Consider the following 16,969-nt stretch of genomic DNA (forward strand, 5'->3'; position numbering starts at 1 on the left):
AGTGTATGTATCTCTATTTTACTAAAGTGATGTGTCTTGCCCTGAGTTCTGTTTTGTAGTCTAGGCCCTCCTGGGTCTCATGATAGCTCGAGGTCTTCATGCCAGCTTGACATTAAAAAATCGCCTTCCAGCGTGCCTCTTTAATTCAAGAAGCGTTCCTTTCACTGTGCTTGAGTTATTACAGCTAACAAAGGGAGAGACTTTAATTACTTTTCTATCTTGCTGATTATTATTCCTTCTGATGGCCTCTCTCTTTTCTCCTACCCAGTGAAAACAGAAGGATCAATTATAACCACGTAGGATATCTGTACTCTTCCTACGTGAAGCCTCTTGTGACTGTTTTCCCTAATCTAAAAATCAGGATCAACGTACTAGAACCTGGCATAGATTGACTGTATATGACCAGCCTAACAACATATCTAAGATAGGACTGAAGATCCTGAGGCAGGGCAGGACACATTTTGGCCTGGTCTCGGGCTCCCTGGGTAGTGCTGGTAGAGAGTAGCTAGCAGCGGTGTTCCTATCTCAGAGTGGAGCAGGGCACTGCAGGACTTAGCAACCTCCTGTAGACACACATGCAATCTGCTTGTCCCGCCTTATCAGAAACTGCCCTATGAAATCATGCTGCTGTTACCAGCTGGTCTGCTGTCCTTATTTGAGATCTTTGTTCTCTCTACTCTTTCTTGTGCATTTACCCTAAAATTCTGTATCTATAGCCCAGAATTGCAAAGTACTCTTTGTTTATACAACCTACTGAAATCACTGCTTTGTCATAAAACCATCATGACAACCCCACCCAGAAATGGCTTCTCCTTTTGAACTCCTTTACTCTGATTTCTGTTTTACTTGTTTAGCTCTTAGGATAGTTTTGTGGTTATTTTAATACGAGCAGCCGCCTCGTGTCCCGTCCCCTTCCCCCCACCCCCACCCCCACCCCCCGCAAACAAACTGTAAGATTCTCTATGGCAGAAACAAGGTTTTCTACTTATTGGAGTCCAGCAAAGCAACCACTCTGTCCACTGAATCAGTGGACATTAATGTTGGATGGATGATTTATGTGTTGACTCTCAGTAATTCTGATGAACAATAATAACAGTTTTAACGTTCACTAAAGTGACACTTCTGGTTTCAAGCTTTTTTCTTTTTGATATACGTTATCTGAGTGCCTAATACTATGAGAACACCGCTGTAGCAAAAGAACTAGAGCCAAGCAAAAACAATTGATTTGTCTGAAGTCCCACAGCAAATAAGTGACAGACCCAGAACCAGAACCTGGATCTTTCAACCCCTCCTGAAAGACTCTTCCTGCCTCTGAGTCAGCAGAAGAATCTTTGAAACTGTTTCTTGGTTCCCCTTAACATCTCTGAATCTTTGATAAAGATTTGCTTGCTCTTGTGGACAGTGGATATGAAACATCTTTACATTTTTTTATATGTACTTTTCTGACAGTTGTCTTTAGCTACCTCGATGTCATCTTCGCAAAAATTGTAAGCTACTTGAAGTTAGGAACTACGTTTTTCTTTATTCACTTACAGTATTTCCCAGGTATTGTGAATAAGGTCTTCAGTGAGAGGGAAAGACATATAAACAACTAAGTTCTGTATAATGTGTTTTATGTGGCATGGTGTGCAGAATACTAGGGGTGAAAGAAGAGGATATAACTCACACTAACTGGGATTGAGGGTGGGGATAGTTGATCTGAGTCTTAATAGGTGAATAGGAGTTCCCAAGGTAGAGTAGGGCTGGAAAGGGGAGCGTGCCTGGCATACAGAAAGGCAGAGATGCATGAAAGAACAGTGTGTTGTGAATTCAGTTAAAGGTTAAAATATGAGTAGAAAGAGTCTGAGCGTGGAAGTAGTAGGTGATAAAGCAGGAAAAGTAGGTCAGACAAATGTAAAGGACCTTGCACATCATCTGGACTTGTTTTTCTCCTGTAAGCCCTGGAGAACCATTGAAGAATTTAATAAGAAATACTGTGGTCAGATTTGTGTTTTTGAAAGATTGGTGGCATTTGTGTCCAAGGCCACCACTAGCTTAGCCTATGGAGCACCCTTTACGTGAATTAGAAAAAGATGCTCCTTTACCCCATTTGGTGACAGATTCCTGCGAGGGCAAAAGGCTTGTCAAGCAGAATGTGAGCTTTCGTGAAAGTCCCTATTTCAGTAAGTCCTTATTCACGCCCTCAGCTGGGCATCCTTGTATAGGCACACCCTTCACGTCTGTACAGGGCCGTCTCATTGTTTGGCTTATCCACCTTTATTATTATTATTATTATTTTTTTTTTTTTGTGGTACGCGGGCGTCTCACTGTCGTGGCCTCTCCCGTTGCGGAGCACAGGCTCCGGACGCACAGGCTTAGCGGCCATCGCTCACGGGCCCAGCCGCTCCGCGGCATGTGGGATCTTCCCAGACCGGGGCACGAACCCGTGTCCCCTGCATCGGCAGGCAGGCTCCCAACCACTGCGCCACCAGGGAAGCCCTATCCACCTTTAAATAGGCCTCACAGTGCCTACGAGCACAGTACCTCTTCTAAAGTTTATATGTATTCATCAAATAAATAAATTTAGATTTTAATCCCAAGTAGATAAACTACTTGCTGTGACTTTTAAGATTTGCCTCATGAGCCCTTGGACAAATATGTTTTGTGAATGGGATAAATGGGAATTTAAAGATGTCTTTTGTACCACATTAGCACGTAAAACCTGCCATGAGGTGCAGCACCTGATATGAATGGCCAAAATGTTAAAAGTCAGGTGGATTATGTCTTCTCAGCCATATGACCACTTGTAACTTTGAATATAAGCTCCTAGGGCAAATACCTTATCTCTGCACCTCTGTTCAAGGGCTAAAATGTAGCTACCATGTTGTAAATGAATCATGATAAAACCTTCCAGAGCAAAAATCAGATACACTAAAAGCTTATATTTAGACTGTAACTTTTAAGCCAGTCCTCCACCCCTCTCCCTTACCGTTTGGTAAAAACCAAGACCTAGACTTCAGTCCCATCTTGACCATCTACTGCAGTATTAGTTTGGCCAAATCAGTTATCATGTCTAGAGCTCAGTTCTCGTATTTTAATAAGGGAGTAGAAATAACAGTCTTTATGATCCTTTCTAGTGCTAAAAATGTGTGCCTATGTACCTGTCATAGAGTAGATTAATTGTATAAGGAATTCTTTAGGGGGTGGACCTCCAGGGACATATAACATGGTTATGTTTTCCTTACAGTGCTTCTAGAAACCTGGGATCTTGGGGTTGTGGTCAGTGCCTCTGAATACTTGCTTCTGTGGCCTAGAGATCCTAATCATGGCACCAGAGGACAGTTCATAGAATTCGGATTTTAATAAAATTTTCCTGGGATTTCCCTGGCAGCCTAGAGGTTAGGACTCTGTGCTTTCACTGCCGAGGGCCCTGGTTCAATCCCTTGTCTGGGAACTAAGATCATGTAAGTTGCATGGCATGGCCAAAAAAAAAAACAAAAAAACAAAACAAAACTCTTTAGCAAACTTTAACAATTTTCCACTGAATGGAAATGAAAGTTTTCATTGCTCAGAGATTCCCATGCCCAGTGATTTTTTTTTTCCTAATACTTTTGGTTTTTCTGCTTTTCAGCTTCCTTAAGAACAGCAAGTCAAGTTCAGTATCTATGATTCTGGAGATGTTAGGATAAAGTCTTACAAAACGGAAATATGCATCAGCCCACTTTTTCCCTAGACTCTTTGTTAGGAAAGTAAGAAAAAGCTACAAAGTTATAATGTTCATTTTAACTTACAGTTTTTAAAGTTTACAGCATATGGAAATGTAACATTCTCTATATTTCCAAACATGAACTTCTACTTAAATTGGCAATAAAAAGAACCTTAATTCAGCTTACCTGAGGTCTATTTTAGATAGGATGTTTACACCAAGCAAATCATCCTCCAGAACACCTTGTGCTGTCATACCTGTATTACTGACTCCTTGCCAGGTGTTTAAAACTACTGTCAGATTACAAGAAGCATTAGTCAGAAAGGAAAAGAATATTGAATGAGAGGCTGGCTGGCAACAAACTTAATACAGCATTTTATTCCTGAAAGTATAAAGTACTGAAGCCCCTTTATAAAGAGAAGCAGTATATCGAGGCAACAAGTTCATCAAGACCTACCTGATAATCTAGTGCCCAAGCCTGGTATCCAGGCTAAATAAGTATCTATGAAGAATTACTCAGGCCAATAATAATGGCATTTTAACATCCCACCTCTTTCTCCTCTTCCAAATTCTCAGTCTCTCTATTGACTCATGCTGGTTCTCCAGAATTTTTGTACAGATGTTTAATCTGTGCTTCTTCATCTTCAAATGTGTGATAAATTGGCGGGGGGGGGGCTTCTACCAACTTGAAAGGAACTCATGATTTTAAAAAGATGTGTAGGGGGCTTCCCTGGTGGCGCAGTGGTTGGGAGTCCGCCTGCCGATGCAGGGGACACGGGTTCGTGCCCCGGTCCGGGAAGATCCCACATGCCGCGGAGCGGCTGGGCCCGTGAGCCATGGCCACTGAGCCTGCGCGTCCGGAGCCTGTGCTCCGCAACGGGAGAGGCCACAACAGTGAGAGGCCCGTGTACCACACATACACACACACACACACACACACACACACACAAGATGTGTAGGGACTTCCCTGGTGATCCAGTGGTTAAGACTTTGCCTTCCAATGCAGGGGCTGCGGGTTCGACCCCTGGTTGGGGAGCTAAGATCCCGCGTGCCTCGAGGCCAAAAAACCAAAACATAAAACAGAAGCAGTATTGTAACAAATTCAGTAAAGACTTTTAAAAAATGGTCCACATCAAAATTAATTAATTAAAGGATTGTAAAGCATGGTACTAATTCTGTAGTATAGATTCTGATAGAGTTGGATATTTTCGTTTGGTTATTTGAGGTGAAGGTAAGCTAATTTCTAATAATGATCCTAATTGATCTGTATACGAAAAGTATGCCACCAATGTAAGTGAAAACTTTTTCTTCTTTTATGAACAGTTTGTACTATGTGAAACGGCATTACAGTTAAGCAAATGAGTTATGGAATGAGAAATATCTAAATCCAAATGCCAGGTCTGACCATTACCTAGATTGTGACCAGTTTTCTTATTATGTAAATTATGTGAGAGATCTCTCCTTTATAGATCTGTTGTCCAGAATAGATGAAATGATTGATATAATAAGTAATATGTATACTTATCCTAATACATAGAGCAAGTGCTCAATAAATCATTTTTGTTATATTTTTTATAAATCAGCAAAATCAACTTAATTGATATCTAATATAAAGAATTTGCTTAATTTTTCCATATTTTGTTGCCTTATATTTTATGAATGCTCGAGTGTTTCATGTGGAGGTCATGTTTTTAGTTTTGGTGGTGTGTTCTTTAAATGCAAACTATATTTCATACTTACATGCAGCATTTATTTCAGGTGATTTATATTTATAAACATCTGTAATTCCTATCTTTATTTGTTCCTTTTTTTTTTTTTTTTTTTTTTTTTTTTTTTTTTTTTTGCGGTACGTGGGTGCCTCACTGCCGTGGCCTCTCCCGCCGCGGAGCATAGGCTCCAGACTTGCAGGCCCAGTGGCCATGGCTCACGGGCCCAGCTGCTCTGTGGCATGTGGGATCTTCCCGGACCGGGGCACGAACCTGTGTCCCCTGCATCGCCAGGCGGACTCCCAACCACTGTGCCACCAGGGAAGCCCTATTTGTTCCTTTTTAAGCATGTATACTATTTTTTTGCTTTCAAGTGTAAAGCTAATGTTTATTTTCAAACTGTCTACATAATATCCCTATTTTAGTATATCTGTTAAGGTTATAAGTAGTTCCTTGCATACGACTTAAATTTTTTATATAAATTTATTTATTTTATTTACTTATTTTTGGCTGTGTTGTGTCTTCGTTGCTGCACGCAAGCTTTCTCTAGTTGCGGTGAGCAGGGGCTACTCTTCTTTGCCGTGTGCGGGCTTCTCATTGCGGTGCCTTCTCTTGTTGCGGAGCACGGGCTCTAGGCGCACAGGCTTGAGTAGTTGTGGCTCGCGGTCTCTAGAGCGCAGGCTCAGTAGTTGTGGCCCACGGGAATAGTTGCTCCGTGGCATGTGGGATCTTACCAGTCCAGGGCTTGAACCCGTGTCCCCTGCATTGGCAGGCGGATTCTTAACCACTGTGCCACCAGGGAAGCCCACGACTTAATTTTTTAATGTAAGTTTTATTAATTAAAAAGAAAAAAAAATAGTGAACCTAGCATTTCTACTAGAACGATGATTTAGGAAATACGCATACCTAATTCCTATGCCCTTTCATTTTAGCTAAGGGTTGAACCCGAGTGCTTAGGTAAGTCTCAGAAATCGAACGCTAAGGACAGAAGGAAAGAAAAGTACTGCAGTTATGTCATGTGGTGTTTGACGGTGACATAGGGATGTTCTTATTCTTCATCCTCAAGAGGCAGTAACTCAGTTCTCAAAGGTATTCTATTAAAATGTTGCTAAAACTCTAAGTTGCTTAGAGTTGCAGTGCAGTCATTACATTGTTCTTAAACATAACCTCTACTGTGTTTTAGGGATTTAAAAACTGAATCTAATCTTGCCTTAGGCTTGAAAGAAAAGTAGAAAGAATTAAGATTTGCATGTCTCTCTTTTGTTTCGTTTTGTCTATGTTTTTAACCTTCAACTATTATTTCTGGTGTTCTTTAATAATAGCTAGCTCTCTTTTTGCTTAAAATCTGGAAAATGGGTTTTGCTTTTATATTTGTAGGAAAGTTCCCCTGTTCATTTAGAAGGAAAAAAAGAATTAGGTATAATCCACATGCCACTTTTATGATTTTGAAAGTTCCAAATCATAAATTAGTCATTGTCTCTTTTTCTTCAGAATTACAAAAAAAAAAAAAAAAATCACTTAAACTGTTTTTGGCATTGGGACAAGACCTGCTTTCAGTGATAGCAAAAGTAGCCCCTTGGCATATTTTTATTCACTTTAAAAGAATCCTTAAGGAGTGGTTTTATATTTAGAAGCAAGAATTGTATTTAGTTTGCCTAGCATTCACTTCTTGCCAGAATTCTTAAAAATATGAAAGGTCAAACAAACACTCTGAACAATAGTAGTCCCCAGCATTTCTTTTTTCTTTTCTTCTCTGTGTCATAAATCTGGTCAGAACTGGAGTTTAGGGGGGAGATGAATCAAAAGTTGTCAATTCAAAGTGAACTTTCTTGTTGTACAACTGAATTGGTCATAATGGGCATGAAGTTTGCATGCATGCATGCATTTCATTCATGGCTTCTACCATTTCATTCATGGCCTCCTTATAGTTTAATAATAGATGTTTATGCTATAAAATTAATAGTTTGCACCTGCTGTGTACAGCACAACAAAACTTTTTGCCATGTCTAGTTTATTTTTGAACGCTGTAAGTATAGATAGTTTCATGAGTAACTCAAATAAGTATAAGACTTGGTTGATATTATACAACATTCTAAATTATGTAAAAATTAAAACATATCGAAGTCCAACTGGAACATGATCTAGCTTATTATAAAATCTGGTTTAATGTGGGCATGTCTTGGATCCTACCCCAAGTGGTTTCTTGCAATTAGTACCCTAAAACCTCAATATAATAATTTTTTCTATAATAATATCTTATAACATAAAGTAATATATAACTACGTTCTGTATTATTTTGAACTTTTATTTTTGCTCCTCCTGTAGTGATATATCCTGAGGACCTCCAAGGCCTAAATATAACTTTTACAGGTGTTTGAAGAATCAGGTGACTTGCTGGCTGAACCAGCTACATCTGTAAAGCTTTGTTTAAATATAGCTCTACATGTAAACTGATCACTCCTTATAAGCTAACCACCCATGAAGACTGTATGTTTTCTTCTTTGGTAGACCATACTTTAGATGATCAATACATAATCCACATTTATAGTCATATAATAGGCAAAATGTAGAATAAAGTAGAAGAGAATGTTTGTCTCATTTTATGTGCTTCACAGAGAGACCCACAGGCTGAATGGGAAAAAAAAAAAAAAAAGAGAGAGAGTGAGAGAGAGAGGTCTTAGTGCCTAATAAGCTTGAAGTTTTCTTTCCTCTTTTTCCTGATAGTAATTGCTTATAATTTTTTAAAGAGTCACTATGAACTAAATTCTGTCCCTGCAAAATTCACATGTTGAAGCCCTAACCCCCAACGTGGCAGTATTTGGAGATAAAGCATATAAGGAAAGGAAGTAACTAGGATTAAATGAAGTGATAGAGTAGGGTCCTAATAAAGCATCCTGCATGTACAGAGGAAAGGCCACGTGAGGTTACTATGATATTTGCGGCCGTCTGCAAGATAGGAAAAGAGCCCTCACCAGGAACTGACCATGATGGCATGCAGTCTCAGACTTCCAGCCTCTGGGTTGTGAGAAAATAAATTTCTATTGCTTCAGTCACCCAGTCTATGGTATTTTGCTATGGCAGCCCAAGCTGACTAAGACAGAGTCCATTACACCTCACATCATTGTAGCACAGATCATGTTCTATTTTTTACTTCTTTTTTTCTAACTAATAAAGATGATTTCTGTTAATTTGTAGTCATTAATTTCATCCTGAATTGTCTTTTAGAATCAGATGAGTATAGGCAGTTCCTAGTTTACAGAAAGTTTATTCTAAGTTGCCTTTGGAGAATTTAAAATAACATTTATTTCAAGCAATGCTTCCAGAAGCATTGCTGGATAGTTTCCAAGCTAGGCCCCTGACATGTCTTACACCCTAGGATAGGTAACCTAACAGTAGTAGGCATAAGTTTTAGATCCTGGAGGAAGGAGAACGTGCACTATTAGAGCCAACCAAAGGAAAATGAGAGTTTTTTTCTTTTTCTTTTCTAGGCACAGAGCCAGTCCTATGCAAGATTAGGTTAGACAAAGTTTGTCATCGCTTTATCTCTTTGTATAGCTTTTCACCCTTCATCTTCCAAGATCCCCAGCATCCTCTTGACCTACTTTTCTGAGTTCTTTATTTTGACAATCTCAATCACTTGTCTGGCTGGACCAGTCTGATTAAATCAATTCACTACATAATGCCAAATAATCAAGAACACTTCCAGAGGTATCTGCATTTTTAAAAAATTTTACTTTCCCAAATGAATCTTTTAACTGGTGGATTTTGGGGTTATATTTTTAAAAAGTGAATAGAAAAGAACTCAGAAGTATTCTAGTCTACTTTCTATAGCTTTTCTTGCTCTTTAACCCTTTACCTTTCCTCCTCTGCTGACTTTCAGGGTACTTAAAGAGTTTTACAAGGCTCCTTGTAAAAAAGGATTTATTCTACACCAAAAATTTTTACACATTCATTGGACATAAACAAATTTATAATTTGCTGAAAGGACTTCCAGTCTTTTCTGTTATATGCAATTACAATTTCACATGGTTATACTAACATTGCATGACACATTTTACTGACTCCGTTGTTTGAGTCGACTCTCATCTTAAACACTGCTATTCCATTTTACTGAGCCTTGTTAGCATCAGGGACTTTGGAGTGGAAGCTGAAAGGAAGGTAATAGTAATAGAAACTTCTGTAGTAAGTGATTCTGTAATTGGAAAATATTTATATTTTAGAGAATAGTTTAAAGCTGACTCTAAAAACACCAGGGTTCTTTGAGGTTGTCTCAAGGCCAGGTCATAGGAGCAAACAGGAGAAAGAATCCTAGGGCCCCGCAGCTGGACTTCATTGTGGGGAGCAGCTCCACTTAATCTGTAAGATTTTGTTTTATAACAGGGATTTATCTGTAAAAAAATTTTGGTTTAAGGCCCCAATTTAAGAGGAAATTCATAGTTAAAAATATTAAAAACTGGGAAATTCCCCCACAAGCACCAAAAAGACAACTGAGTTAAAGAATAAAATTAATAACCAATTTCTGCCCCTTGTAAGAAGTTTTTCTTTGTTAGACATTTTTATACAAAATTTTTGGAAATGTATTAGAAGGCATCAATTAAAGAATTTCCAAAGAAAAATATTTATAAATATTTGGTCACCAATTCTTAAACATGACCCCTAAAACTAGGACATACATGCTTAAGATCATATTTTTCTAGTATTTGTATACAAAATCTGAAAAGTACCATTTTTCTATTAACAAAGGACCAAAATTCTTTTTTTTTTAAGAGATGCATTTTTATAACTTGAAAGCTATATATGGGAATCATATCTCCAAACATTTATCTCACTAGAAAAATTAGAACTATTTCTTATACATTACTAAAATATATGCTTTTTTTTCTTTTTTTTTAACGTCTTTATTGGAGTATAATTGCTTTACAATGGTATGTTAGTTTCTGCTTTACAACAAAGTGAATCAGTTATACATATACATATGTTCCCATATATCTTCCCTTTTGCGTCTTAAAAATATGGAACGAGGCTTCCCTGGTGGCACAGTGGTTGAGAGTCCGCCTGCCGATGCGGGGGACGCAGGTTCGTGCCCCGGTCCGGGAAGACCCCACATGCCGCGGAGCGGCTGGGCCCATGAGCCATGGCCGCTGGGCCTGCGCGTCCGGAGGCTGTGCTCCGCAACGGGAGAGACCACAAAAGTGAGAGGCCCGCGTAACACACACACACACACACACAAAATTATGGAACGCTTCACCAATTTGTGTGTCATCCTTGCGCAGGGGCCATGCTAATCTTCTCTATATCGTTCCAGTTTTAGTATATGTGCTGCCGAAGCGAGCACAAGATATGCTTTTTAATAGCTAGAATTATCTCTTACATAGCATTTTAAATTATATGTATATTTTATTAATAGATTTTATTTTTGAGCAATTTTATGCTTACAGAGAAATAAGTGGAAAATAGAGTTCCCATTTACCATCTCACCTCCTCCTCCTAATTTCCCTTATTATCTTTCATTATTGTGATACATTTATTAAAATTGTTGAGCCAGTATTGATAGAGGGGTTTTTTTTAATGATTTATTTATTTATTTATAGGCTGCGTTGGGTGTTCGTTGCTGCACATGGGCTTTCTCTAGCTGTTGCAAGCGGGGGCTGCTCTTTGTTGTGTGCACGGGCTTCTTATCACAGTTGCTTCTCTTGTTGCGGACCACAGGCTTAGTTGCTCTGTAGTTGCTCTGCGGAACATGGAATCTTCCCAGATCAGGGATTGAACCCGTGTCCCCTGCATTGGCAGGTGGATTCTTAACCACTGTGCCACCAGGGAAGTCCCTAGATTATTATTATTAACTAAACTCCATAATTTTTGTTAGGGTTCACTCTTGGTGTTGTACTTCCTATGGATTTGGGGAAATATATAATGACATTTGTATCCACTATTACTGTACCATATAACATAGCTTCATGGCACTAAAAATCCCATGTGCTCCACTTTTTCATCCCTTCCTCCCTGACTCCAAACCCTTGATCTTTTTACTGTCTTCATAGTTTTGCCTTTTCCAGAATGCAATATAGTTGGAATCTTCTTTCACATAGCATTTTGCATTTAAGGTTCCTCCGTGTCTTTTTGTAGCTTGATAGCTCATTTCTTTTTATTGTTGAATAATATACCATTGTCTGCATGTACCACAGTTTATCTGTTCAACTGTTGAAGGACTTACAAGTTTAATGAATGAAGCTTGAATAAAGTTGCTATAAACATTTATGTGAAAGTTTTATTTATGGACATAAGATTTCATCTCTTTGTGGTAAATATTAGGAGTGTGATTGCTGGATCATACGTAAGAATATGTTGAATTGTAAGAAACTGACAAACTGTCTTCCAGAATGGCTGTGCCATTTTGCATTCCCAACAATGAATGAAAGTTCTTGTTGCTCCATATCCTCATCAGCATTTGATGTTGTCAGTGTCTTAGATTTTAGCCATTTAAATACATGCATAGTGATATCTCATTGTTAATTTGCAATTCCCTAATGACAGATGATGTTTAGCATCTTTTCATTTGCTTATTTGCCATCTATATCTCTTCTTTGGTGAGCTGTCAATGTTCACATATTTTGCTCACTTTTAACTGGGTTGTTTTCTTATTTTGGGATTTTAAGAGTTCTCTGTACATTTTGGATACCACTCCTTTATCAGATTTGTGTTGTCTAAAGATTTTTTTCTTAGTTTGTGGCTTTATCTTTTCACTCTAAACAATGTCTTTCATAGAGCAGAAATTTTTAATTTTAATGAATTATCTTTTTTCTTTCAAAATACATTTAATAAGGTATTAAATATATTCTTTCCGTAAAAAAATATCTATTTGGAATCAACTTATGCTTTGTAAATGTTTATAGATAAAAACCACCATATTTGCTCAATAGTTTACTTTTGTCCTCATAATTGTGATGATTTATAACTTTTAATGGCAAGGGAGAATTATTCCCTCAAAGAACTGTTAGCCATGAAGAAAACCATTCTCTTTTGAACATTATGCTACTGTATTTGAATCAGATATTTCTGCCTGTATGAATAGAAAAACATTCTCCTCAGAAACTGGGACTCAGTACTCAACAGGAGCGGTTTTAACTTGGGCACATGCGGTATTTTACATGTAGATCATACACTACACAATGGCAGTACTATATGGCCATGTTTTAAAACACAGGATAACTGTGCTAGGAGATGATAGATGAGGGGAGGGACCTTTTAAATGAAGAAGTACATTATAGAAAGAAGTTTTTCTGTTTTTAAAGTTTTGTCTGATTCAAGAACTTTGTCACATCACACACTGGCAGTGAGGTGATGGAGTTTATATATTCAGCAATCTCTTTTTATTGGCACAATTTTAAAAATACCCTAACAAAATACTACAGTAGAGTAATACAAAGCAATCTGGGATAATTTTTCTTTTTACACTGACTTAGCTTTACCTGTATTTTGTGAGTTTTCTGTTGCCACAGTGCACATATATATATATATGTATGTTCACCTACACATCAAGCTCATACACAGATCACAGCAATTAGAACTTAGGACTTAGCTGAAACTAAATTATTTTTCATATCGGGCAGTTTCCCACAATTAGCAAAGCTACCTTATAGGAGTCATATAGTAAACTGGAGCCATTTATTACACTATTAAAAATGCCCATAGAATGGGTTGTGCCCTACATGTTACAAAAGCTTTAGAGAATGAAAGCTTGGCAATTTTAGAGAATGAAAGGAGAAGCAAATACAGTTATATTTGGGTGGCAGTAACAGATAGACTATCGTCTGGAGTCTAGTATAGATAATAAACATTCACCTTTGTTTTTCCTACTCTCCCTCTCCTACTTTCCTCTTTTTTCCCCCCAGCTTTATTGAGATATAATTGACAAATAAAAGTATAAGAAATTTAAAGTGTACAGCATGATTATCAATACATGTATTTTGTGTGTGTGTGTGTGAGAGAGAGAGAAAATTTAGTTTCTACTCCTAGCAAATTTCTGTTATACAATACAGTATTATCAACTTTAGTCATCATATTATACATAGATTTTCAGACCTTTTATTCATCATATTACTGAAAGTTTGTACACTTTTACCAACATCTCCCTATTTCCCCAACCCCCCAGCCTCTGGAAACCACTTTTCTATTCTCCGTTTCTATGAGTTTGGCCTACCTTTTATTTATTTATATATTTTTAGACTCCACATATAAGTGATACCATGAAATATTTGTCTTTCTCTATGTTATTTCACTTGGCATAATACCCTGCCTGTTTATTCGTATCACAAATAGCAGGATTTCCTTCTTTTTAAAGACTGAGTAATATTCCATTTTATGTATGTTTATAAATATATAAATATTTATATATAATATATATGTCACATTTTTTATCCAGAGACAGACACTTAGGTTGTTTCCATACCTTGGCTGTTGTGATTAATGCTCCAATGAACATGGGAGTACAGGTGTCTCTTCAAGATAATGCTTTCATTTCCTTTGGATATGTACCCAGAAGTGGGATTGCTGGATCATATGGTAATTTTATTTTTAAGTTTTTTCGAGGAACCTCTATACTGTTTTCCATAGTGGCTGTATTAGTTTACATTCCCACCAACAATGTGCAAGTGTTCCCTTTTGTCCACATCCTCAATAGTATTTATCATCTCTTCTCTTTTTGATAATAGCCATCCTGACAGGTGTGAAGCAATAACTAATTATGGTTTTGATTTGTATTTCCCTGATGATTAGTCATGTTGAGCACCTTTTTATGTACCTGTTGGCCATTTGTATGTCTTTGGAAAAAATGTCTGTGTAGGTCCTTCACCCATTTTTTAATTGGGTTCTTTGGTTTTTTGCTGTTGAGTTGTATTAATACTTTGTATATTTTAGATGTTAACCCCTTTTCAGATGTATGATTTGCAAGTATTTTCTCCCATTTTGTAGGTTGCCTTTTCGTGTGCTGATGGTTTCCTTGCTATGTAGTAGCTTTTTAGTTTGATGTAGTCCCACTTGTTTATTTTTGCTTTTGTCACCTTTGCTTTTAGTGCCAAATCCAAAACATCATCACCAAAACCCGTGTCAAGGAGCTTGCCCCCTATGTTTTCTTCTAGGAGTTTTACACTTTCAGGTCTTACATGTAATCCATTTCAAGTTGGCTTTTGTGTGTGGTGTAAGATATGAGTCCAGTTTCATTCTTTTGCATGAGAATATCCAATTTTCCCAATACCGTTAATTGAAGAAACTGTCATTTCCTCATTGTATATTCTTGGCTGCTTTATGAAAGTTAATTGACCATATATGCATGGATTTATTTCTGGGCTTTCTATTCTGTTCCATCGATCTATATGTCTGTTTTTATGCCAGTACCATACTGTTTTGATTACTTTCGTTTTGTAATATAGTTTGGAATCATCAAGTATGATGCTCCAGCTTCGTTCATCTTTCTCAAGATTGCTTTGACTATTCAGAGTCTTTTGTGGTTCCATACAAATATTAGGGTTGTTTGTTCTATTTCTGTGAAAGGTGTCACTGGAATTTTGGAGGGGATTGCACTGAATCTGTAGATCACTCTGGGTAGTACGGACATTTTAACAATACTAATTCTTCCGGTCCATTAACACAGTATATCTTTATATTTATTTGTGTCCTCTTCAGTTTCTTTCATCAGTGCCTTATAGTTTTCAGTGTATAGATCTTTTACCTCCTTGGTTAAATTTATTCCCAAGTATTTCATTCTTTTTCATGCCATTATAATTGGGATTGTTTTCATAGTTTCTCTTGCTGATAGTTCAAAGCTGGAGCACCAGATGTGTGTACAGGATCCTTCCAAGGAGATACTGGCAACTTGGTTTCATTGTTTGAGCTGGACAAAAAGAGAAGGTGGGAGAAGTGTTTGCAGGCTTCCCCCAGAGATTGCAGCCAACTCCTAAATGTGTGCATAACTACAAGCTGGACCCTTGGGCAGCAGTTTGTAAAGTATGCATTTAGACCCCTTTCAGGGAAGGACTGGGAGAGATAGGTGCTTTTTTATTTCTTCCTCTGTGCTGAGTCCTGAGGGGGATAACTACAGTGATTACATATGTACACATGAAGCACTGCTTCTTTGTTTGCTATAATCTTATAGGTCTTATGGACACAAGCCCTGTTGGCTTCCAGAGCTAGGTATTTGGGAGCCAGGTGGAAGTCTTAAAAGTTGAGGTCTTAAATGTGCATTCCAAACCCTTGCTCCTCAGGGAGAAGCTGAGAGCTGAGAGTTAGTTCTCTTCAGATTGTATGGCTGTGTGCCAGAGTGGGGTTTATGACAAGAGTGCATCTCAGCCTTTCCTACCCATTTCAGTGTGGGTATTTTCTTCTTCATCCTATGTATACTATGTATACAAGTCTCTCAGCTTATTTCTGGATTTCTTTCATAGGTAATTGCTCCATGTGTAGCTGTACAGCATGTATGTGGGAAGAGGGAAGTTCAGAAATCTCCTGTGTTGCCATCTTGGTCAACTCCCCTCCTGCTTTCCTTTTTATAGTACAAAATCAAAGTTCTTTCAATGGTATCAAGCAGTGTAAGGGGTGAGCAAAGACCAGACCAGAAATGGATGTGTTTCTTTGCCAGGGTTCTGTTGCCTACGTTAAAAACTAACAGATGCCAAAATGAAGTTATAATAGAACATGGTCTAGATTCATCTTTTTGTATTTTTTTTAATGAGTAATTTGGAAGTTTTCTTTGAGGACTGGTAAGCTTAAGCAAAACTCAGAAATAGGGACTTTCCTGGTGGTCCAGCAGTTAAGACTCTGCACTTCCACTGTAGGGGTCTCAGGTTCAGCCTCTGGTTGGGAAACTAAGATCCCACATCCCACATGCTGTGTGATATGGCAAAACAAAAAACCAAAACAAAACAAAAAAAAAACTCTGAGAAATAATGTTTTCTTTTAATCTGGGAGACTGGCTCCTTTGACTTTGCTTAGGATTGTTCAGTTTCTTGTTTCTCTGAAGAGACACATGGACTTCATTTGCTGACCTTATTACAACAGTCTTCATTTATATTAGCATATTAAAGGTTGAAGTTTCACCTGCTATCAGTTTCATTTCCTGTGTAATACCTTGCCTTTAAAGCATTATGTTTTACTTTTCCTGCTGCCTATCAACTGCAGAGCTGCTGTTGTCTCCCTTGTTTTAAAGGCTATATTCTCTCCACCCATCAAATGGGGATAAATTATCTTATTGAATGAGGAGAACGAACAAGGATATTTTAAAACATTTTGTTATATAGCTGCAGTTTCATGGAACTATTTGTTTGAGTCTTTTGTACCCACTCAGCTTAGAGATAACTTCTTCTAGAAAGCCATTTCTAACCACTTCTAGCCCAGATTAGATACCTTTACTATGTATCCCATAACACTTGCATATTTCCCTTTCTTATCTAGCTTTGGGGTTTTGTTTTGTTTTTTAAGCTTTGTTGAGACAGAATCAGTAAAAGTAGCTGTAGCTGGTGTTGAGAATCTTGACTCATGAGTTAGGATCTACGTAGGCCTGGTAATTTTGGTGACTTTAAGCTAA

General features: G+C 37.8%; 1 protein-coding gene and 1 non-coding gene across 3 annotated transcripts in view; one reads left to right on the plus strand and one right to left on the minus strand.

Moving 5' to 3' along the window:
* The window catches only part of AFG2A (AFG2 AAA ATPase homolog A), a 335,245-nt gene that overhangs the window by 275,433 nt on the left and 42,843 nt on the right, over window positions 1–16,969 (plus strand). The gene's annotated exons all lie outside the window — the stretch shown is intronic.
* Window positions 10,620–10,726, minus strand: LOC131759069 (U6 spliceosomal RNA). Its single transcript, XR_009336398.1, has one exon. It is a non-coding gene; the product is annotated as a U6 spliceosomal RNA (small nuclear RNA).

Source organism: Kogia breviceps, chromosome 6 (genome assembly GCF_026419965.1).
Source record: "Kogia breviceps isolate mKogBre1 chromosome 6, mKogBre1 haplotype 1, whole genome shotgun sequence".
NCBI lineage: Eukaryota > Metazoa > Chordata > Mammalia > Artiodactyla > Physeteridae > Kogia > Kogia breviceps.